Below are 8,761 nucleotides of genomic sequence, written 5' to 3'. Positions count from 1 at the left end.
TTACATGTGTTAAAAATTTTACTCCTCCGGTCCTTAATATAGGACCCAATTGCTAAGTTGGTTTTGGTTCTAAATGTAAAACCCATTTCTCATATTTATCAATTTTCTCTTAATTACCCCTATGGATACTCCATCAACCATAATCAAGTAGAAAATAGAGAGGGGTATTAAGAAAGATGATTATGGTATTTTAGGAAAAACATGTCACAATTTTTATAATTAACTAACTTACCTAACTTCCTTAATCTAATCAAATTAGTTAAATGGGTCCTATATTAAGGACCGGAGGAGTATTAAGTAGTAGTTTTATCTAATACTCATGATTAGTAGAAGTATTTTAGCAAAAAGAACATCTATTTATTATAAATAACTAACTTCAACTAACTTTTTTTAATCCCCTCAAAAATTAATCGAGTGTTATATGAAGGACCAAGAGAGTATCTTGATAGGGAACACATAACTAGACAAGAACTGTAAACTTTGAGCCATATGTTTAAATCCTGGGAAAAACAAACCACAAACACGTTTAAATAACAAAACCAAACTAAAATTGAAAGAACATCTATAAAGAGACTGAAAAATGAACAATTTCCCCCAGATATAATAGTGTTACGATACAGAGATATACATGGGAGATGTGTTTGCTATATGTGATGATGCAAAAACGAAAATCTCCATTATTTTCTCCGACAAAATTAAATATACAACCTTTGCATCTCCAATCCCTCCACATATCACAACAAATATATGTCTGTATATAAATATCAACAGTACGAGAGAAAAAAAAAAAAGAGAGAGAGAGAGGCCACCCACATACCACAAGTCCACAACCATATCACACCAAATCTTCTTTCCGGGACCATCCAACACAATTAATCTGGCTTAGTACGTGTGGAATAATTTCAACACACAGCAGTTCATTTAATCCCAGAAAACATCACAGCACCACCAAATCCACCGTAAAGCCCTCCATCATCTGTAACGAGAAAAGAAAAAAAAAAAACCAGATTAAATAGCCAGAATCAATAATCTGGACAGGGAAAAGGATCAGATTGGTTCAGATTTCAAAACTAGCCAGCTGGTTTCGGAGACCAGCTAGCTCATAGGTTATAATCTGATAATATATAATCAAAACAACTGAAATATACTCACATCACATATCAGTGACCAGCACCGGGGCTGGGAACATCACCGTGTTTTCGATAGAAATCATAATCAGAATAATCATGCGGCGGAGATCGATCGTCCTCGCCGCCATAATCCTCCATTCTCATCTTCTTCTTCTTCTTCTTCTTCTTCAGCTCCTGAGTAGCGATTTTCTCATTATAATTTCCACCACCTGCAGCATCCTCATGGCTTATCAATCTTCTGGAAGTAGCAGAGATCTGTCGGGACATGAGACACAGAAGAACAAGGCAAATGGCCATCACAATGAACACAGATGATCTGGGCGCCATTTCATGATCTATGAAAAAAAGTGGCAGAAGTGGGAGAGAGATATATCAATGGAGAAAGAAAAGCTAAGAAGGAAGAAGGCTTAAAGCTTATAATGCAATGAAAAGGCGTGGGTGCTTTGAATTTATTTATAAGGCATGATCATGGCATGTGCCTCGTTTTGTCAAAAGTAGGGAACGTAGAGTATGATTACGCCCTTACAAAGGTGAGGGCCACAAAGAGCATGCACCAACTTAATATATGGTGTTAATAGACTCCAGAAACACCTCTCCTTTTTCTCTCTCTCTCTGTCGCCCTTTGTGTCAATTATCGTTACCCAGTGATCGATTCTTTCTGGTGATGACAAACAAGACAAAAGACAGATATTCATTGGTTCATGTCTATCCTTCATCATATTATGTTTTTCATTAACGGATGATGATGATTGATGAACTAAAGTTGGGTTCCAGTTGAATAAGATATAGACACGATGGATTTTTTTTTTTTCACTCTTCTGACCATTTGACAGCATATAATATCAACTTTGATTTTTAGTTACCGCCGCTAGAAAGTTTTTGATTATTCCATTTTGACTACTGTAGGTTGCCAAAAAAAACAAGTTCAGGAGAGGTCATGTAAAAGATAATAAGATGAGATTAAATCAGAACTGACACCACCATAAAAGGTCTATTTTCATTTGTTATTGAGGCCTTTTTTGTCAGTTTAAAAATAAATTATATACTTGTTTGCTTAAAACAGACGAATATGGTGCACACGGATTAATATGTATGCAGTATATTCGTTTGCTTATATGGATGCACATATTTGTCTGTTTTCTCTTAACCAGAGACGAAAATGTTTTTTAAAACAAAATGTGAAAATTTACAGTGAAATAGGTGAGTATGAGTTATGTTCATGTGAGCCCAACAAATGTGTATATAAATAAGAGTGCTCATACTCGTCTGGATGTGAATGTTCTTACTTATCTATTGCTTATACCAAAAGAGTATATTTGATATTTTTTTCTGTTTTATACACCAGACAAGTATTGGAAGGTGTAAATAAGGCATTTTGTAGCAGTGTGGAAAAGTTCCTACACCCAGGAGGTGAATGATGTAAAATCAATATGTTAAATGTATCGTAATCAACATGGCGAGCATGCCATTGGCCATTGCCCACTCGCTAGCGACAAAATGATAATGTACACTAGTAGTTCAAAAAGCAATAAATTAAAGTGCTATTTTTACCTGGATAAATACTCAGCTGTCTCGCTTTATCCACATGAGCTCAGATAACCCTGATTAAATTGAGAGTTTGAATTTTATAATAGAGATAATTAACTTAGATATATTTTTTAAAACTTTTTAAACCTCGTGTATAAACAATTTATCAATATTTATAAAAATGCCATTGCCATACTTTATAAACGTCAGCGATCTAAAAAACGGTTTACATGACCCTTTAGCCAACTTTCATAATCGTATCGTATTAAACCATAGCCTTGTTTACTGTTATAATTAAAATCACTTATAAGTACATTTTATATTAGTCGAGACAAAATTTTTTCCACATACTTGCTTTCTATTCTGTAAATCACGATTAAAAAGCTACTTACGAGTTATTTTAAATGGGCCCATCAAAATTCATAGTACCATTAAGATCCAATAATAGTCATTTACGTCTAATCTCAACCACCAGGTTGGGAAGGATGCAATTTGAAGCGAAAACATTATGCTTTGAAATCAAATTGTTGATACACTATGTCTTTCCTAATTATATAAAAACTAATATGTATTTCAATTTTATTATTCTACAAATTAACTCTTATTTTTTGAACCGGAGGTCATAGATTAAAGGTACTGTTTGGTACAAAGCATTGAAAATGAGAGATTTGGATTGAGATTGAGATTGCAATTGAACAAAATTATTAAAATAGTATTTAGCATAGGTAATTGCCTATTATATGGGATTAACCAAACCCATATATGTAAGATTGGAGAATATCATGGGAGGAAGTGATATTTCCCAGTCCTATCTCTATGGCTTTGTCTAATCCCATATAACAAGTAATCTCCTATACTAAATATTCTTTTAATGGATTTTCTCAATTATAATTCCAATCCCAAATTCCTCATTTTCAATGCCTCCTACCAAACATAACCAAAGAGTATAGCCGAAAACATTGAGTTGGAATGAAAGCAATTGTCCTTCTTAGGATTATTATCCGCTGAATGGAGCTTGCTCCATCCAGTTTTCCATACAGTTCAACAGATGTAATCATAGAGTCAGACCCAAAAAAAGGATTTTATTTACTACCTTCTATCCTTAATATAAGAACTCGTTTAATTTTTATTTTGGTTCTAAATATAAGACCTCAATTCACTTTGTTTCTTATATTTGTCTATTTTTTTAAAGATAATTCTTGTAATAATGGTAGTTCTGGCCAATATAATTGATTAACAAGGATATTTTAAAAAAGACAACACCTATTTATTACAAGTAACTAATTTAACTAGTTTTCTTAATCTACTCAAATTAATCAACTAACTCTTATATTAAGGACGGGAGATAGTATTTTATTTATTTTTACAGAAAGGGAAGAAGCAAATTGTGTATATTGTGAATTTACTGCAGGTTCTTTATGTGAACACCAACAAGCATTAAATCTGATTACCGTTATTTCTTCACATCATATTATCTCTGCTCTAATTATAAGACCTATAAATGATGTTTTATAATTAGAACTAGAAGTCGTATTATTTAATTTCCTGTGATTGTTTAACTTTAGCTTTCGATATCACCATTTTTTATTTATTCTTATAAAAATACAGTTGGCCAAAAATATCTCATGAATAGGTTGTAAATGTTATAATTTTATTTCCAATTTCGATGGGTGTCGGGAGATTAACTAACGTGTATGAGAGGGGTCTGTGAGTGTGAGGGGACCTGGCCAGTGCTCGATGTTTAAAAAAAAGGAAGCAGTGATGACAAGTTATGGTAAAATGTTCTTGAAAACCAGATTAAATGGCTCTACATTTATATATATTGCATTAAAAGTTTCTAACACTTAATGTTTATTTATTTGTTTGTTTGCTTGCCATCAACGCCTATAACGATTTAACTTAAGTTATTTTGGCCAAAAAAATGGAATTTAATCCCAACTTCATACAAAACTAAAACAAAAGAAAAAGGCTTTGGTTGCATGTAATTTCAAGTATAAATAATTGTTACTGTATATTATTTATGTGATTTATTATAGACTATATTAGACTATGAATTTCTTACTTTGGGTACCATATCAAGTAATATTATTAATGATTTATAAATAATATACTTTATATATATAGAACAATTTTTTCCCCGATTTCGAGCTCACAAGACAAGGCCACAACATTTTATGCTCTCTCTCTATATATATATATATATATATTTCCTTTGGGTACAATTTTATACTATATATTACTTTCCGGTCTTTAATATAAGGCCCATTTAACTAATTTGATTAGATTAGGAAAGTTAGGTAAGTTAGTTAATTATAAGAAAAGTGACACATTTTTCCTAAAACACCATAATCATCTTTCTTAATACCTCATCTCCCTCTTCTGCTTCATTATGGTTGAGGGAGTATCTATAGGGGTAATTTAGAGAAAATTGATAAATATGAGAAATGGGTCTTATATTTAGAACTAATATTAACTCAAGAATTGTGTTTTATATTAAAGACCGGAAGAGTATTTTTTTGGTGATAATTTTTATACTGTATATTAATATGTGTGTCTGCGTGGATGCTTTTTTCTTTGTCCGCATGAAAAGATTTCCCGACACAGAACGGGCGGACCGGCGTCAAGAAATCATCATTGGCGGTGGACACGTAGAAAGGTTGCCACGTGATCACACCTTCAAATATTCTTTTTTCAATCAAAATTTAATTTTTGTTTTGTTAAATAAAAAAGGCGATAGGAATTTTTTTTAAAATTCCTATTAGTTGGAGCACCTCAGCGTTTACAATAGGCTAATTTTAAAAGAAAACTACATTAATGCGTTTAAATTGATTTGGATTATGTTAAAGGAGATGGTTAAAGACTGAAAAGAAGGGTTGGCACCGACGCTTTGCCTGCGTCCGACACTTGTCATCTAGAAAAAATTGGAATTTTAATTATTAATGAGTTACTATATGAAAAACTGAACCCACGTGAAATTACGTGGCAGGACGTGGGCAATGATCGGAGTATCGGATCATCAAATCAAAGTCAAACTCGCTAAGTGCGCACATATATTCTACCCCTTTCTTAATATAAAAATTAATTAATTAACTTGATTAGATTAAAAAATTAATTAAATTAGTTATTTGTAATAAATAAGTATTATTTTTTTAAATTATTCTTACTAATCAAATTTATTAGTTAGAACTACTGTTACTATAATAAAAATATGAAAAAAATAAATAAATATTAGAGATGAAGTATATATATATATATATATTTTTTTTTGATCAAAACAAAGTCCATATTATTAAAACGCAAAGAAATATTACACTCACTAATAGACTAGCAAAAGAAAGCAAAGAAAAAGCGGTATATTAAGATCTTAAGGAGAAGATGTGGTACATATTAATACAATTTATCATCTTTAATAAAAAACTAATTGACTAATTTGAATTGATTAAAAAATTTATTAAATTAAATATTCGTGATAAATATGTGTTGTGTTTCTCTAAAATACACAGTTAAGTAAAACTACTATTTGATAGAACTTTTAATATTATATAACCATTATAAGGATTAATTTAAAAAAATAGATAGATATGAAAAATAAAATAGATTAAAACTTATATTTAAAATTAAATTAAAATTAAATTAGTTTTTTATATTAAAAATAAGAGGCAGTATCGTCTAGGTCTCTAGAAGTAGATTACACGCTCACAGAGAATCGAATTTGTAAGCTCCATTTGGAAAGAGACTCAAGAAAGACGGTTTAATATCATTAATTAGGTCATCGGGTTCCTTGGTCCGCATTCACCGAAAAAGCTTCATTTTCATTTTGATTCGTCCTGTATTATAATAATAAACAGTCATTCACCCAAAAAAAAAAAACAGTTAAACCCGTTTGATTACCTGTGTTTTTTTGGCCTGGCCTAAAAGGTAGAGTCCCAATGCAAGTTTAATTCTTCTATCCATTCACATGTCTCCTCTATCACCGCTTAATTCTTCCGTCATGCCCATGTCATTAATTACCTAGCAGTTAGCACCCGTTTATCAGGCATTTCCACTTTGTTGATTAACAAAACTCAAAAATATACTACCTCTTGTTCTTAATATAAGATATTATTTTACCTTTATTTTGATTCTGAATATAAGACCCCGATCCACTTTGTATCTAATATTTATGTATTTTTTTTCTAAGATGGTCCTTCTAATGATGATAGTTTTAGTCAATACACTTAATTAGTAAACATATTTTCGAAAAAACAGCACATATTTATTACAAATAACTAACTTAACTTACTTCCTTAATCTCCTCAGATTAGTTAACTAACTCTTATAATTAGGACTGGAGGTAGTACTATATTATTTGACACGGTTTCTCTCTCTCAACTATATATACATACACACACACACACACACATATATATATTATATATAATATTATGAATATGTGTGTGTTTGTGTGTGTCAATTAGTTGAATTTCATGGTTCCCTTTTACTTTTCTTCCTCCAGCATCTGCCACCATTAGACACCGGTCGAGTTAGGATATGAGTTCATAACTAACAAGTCACCACTTGAAAGAATATTATTTGCTGCGCTTAATATAAAAAATAATTGAATATTTAATTTGATACTATTGAATACAAATTTTTTAATTTATTTTGTCTCTTATATTTATTTATTTTTTAAAGGTACTCTTCATATGGTGATTGTACGTATTAAAAATTCTATGATACAGTGATTTCAGTGTACATAATTAATAAGAGTATTTCAGAGAGAACATATTTATTTATTACAAGTACTAACTTAACTAATCTTTTGATATTTAAAAATTAGATAATAATGCAAGCTTCAAATTAAAAATTCCGAAAGAGGTATATTTTTCTTATATTTTTTAAGGCTTATATGTTGTTTTTATAACATCATAATTATAATTTTTCTCCTAATATTAAACCAACAGCTTCCGTTAATAATCAAATCACCTGAAAAGAAATCAAGACAGAAAATCGGCACACACACACACACACACACGACACATCCCCATGCCTCCTCAATTCTATCGTGTATGAACAGTACTCCATCCGATTTTAAATATAAGATTTATTTTGTAATGTAATTACAGTACAAAATAGGTTTATTTAGGACTTATTTTGTAATATAATTATAGTACAAAATAGGTTTTATATTTAGAATCGGGAAGAGTATCATAATATCATCCATTCAAAATTAAAAGTCACCACCCCCAGTTCAATACGGAGAAGACCTTAAACAACACACTTGGAGTTGGAATTTAGGGGGGTGTTTGGATAGAAACCAAACCATGGTTTCAGAAGTGCTTTTACGGATTACGAAGTAAATATGTGGAGGAGATTATCTCGTTTTGCGGAAAAGTGTTTCTGAAACCATGGTTTTGGGTTTCCCAAACACTCCCTTAGAATAGAATACTGACGCAGATGTTGGTGGCCGGATAGAAAGTCAGTAACATTCTAGAGGGTTAGGTGAGTTCAAAACCTATGCAAAAATGAATGATAGATATTGAGATAGACAACTAAGCCAACAAGAAAATCCATGGGAACATCGTTAAGGTTTACAAATTGAGGCTGCGTTGGCATTGGATGTCAAAATGAGGGAAAAGGGCATGGAAGTGGATGGCAAAGGCAGTGCCTTTTTTGGAGATAGCAATTATGACGATGTGAATGTTCACCAAATTGAGCTCCCCCTTCCCTCCTATCAATTTTACTTGACCATATGAAAATCCCACGTTAATTAATTGTCCTCCCAACTAACCAATAATTAATGGCGCAGTTGACGGGTTATTACGAGAAATTGATTATTATTATTATTATTATTAAAAATTACCCACTTCGATTCTTAATATCACAATTATTTAATTAATCTGAGTTAGAGATAAATAACCAAATAAATTATAACAAATGTAACATAATTCCCATTAATATCTCAGCGTAATGTTAATATATATATATTAGTTTATAAGTTAGACAAATTAAATTCATAAAAACCACAAATATACGAGATAAAATAGATCGATTAATTTTAAATTTTAAATTTGTATTTCATAACTTCTGCTTTTATAATGGAAAAAATTGCTGTTCATATTGCG

The 8,761-nt window shown here is 31.0% G+C and overlaps 1 long non-coding RNA gene across 1 annotated transcript; it reads right to left on the bottom strand.

The window, feature by feature from the left end:
* Positions 1-581: 581 nt before the first annotated feature.
* LOC114735369 (uncharacterized) lies at positions 582-1,592 on the bottom strand. The gene is made up of 2 exons (XR_003739263.1): positions 1,153-1,592; positions 582-976 (listed from the first exon to the last, which is right to left on the bottom strand). It is a non-coding gene; the product is annotated as an uncharacterized LOC114735369 (long non-coding RNA).
* Positions 1,593-8,761: the final 7,169 nt, after the last annotated feature.

This window comes from Neltuma alba, unplaced genomic scaffold (assembly GCF_004799145.2).
Source record: "Neltuma alba isolate B1F8T4 unplaced genomic scaffold, ASM479914v2 tig00013204_pilon, whole genome shotgun sequence".
NCBI lineage: Eukaryota > Viridiplantae > Streptophyta > Magnoliopsida > Fabales > Fabaceae > Neltuma > Neltuma alba.
Note: the sequence above shows the minus strand (reverse complement) of the source record. Positions and strands in the feature narration are given on the sequence as shown.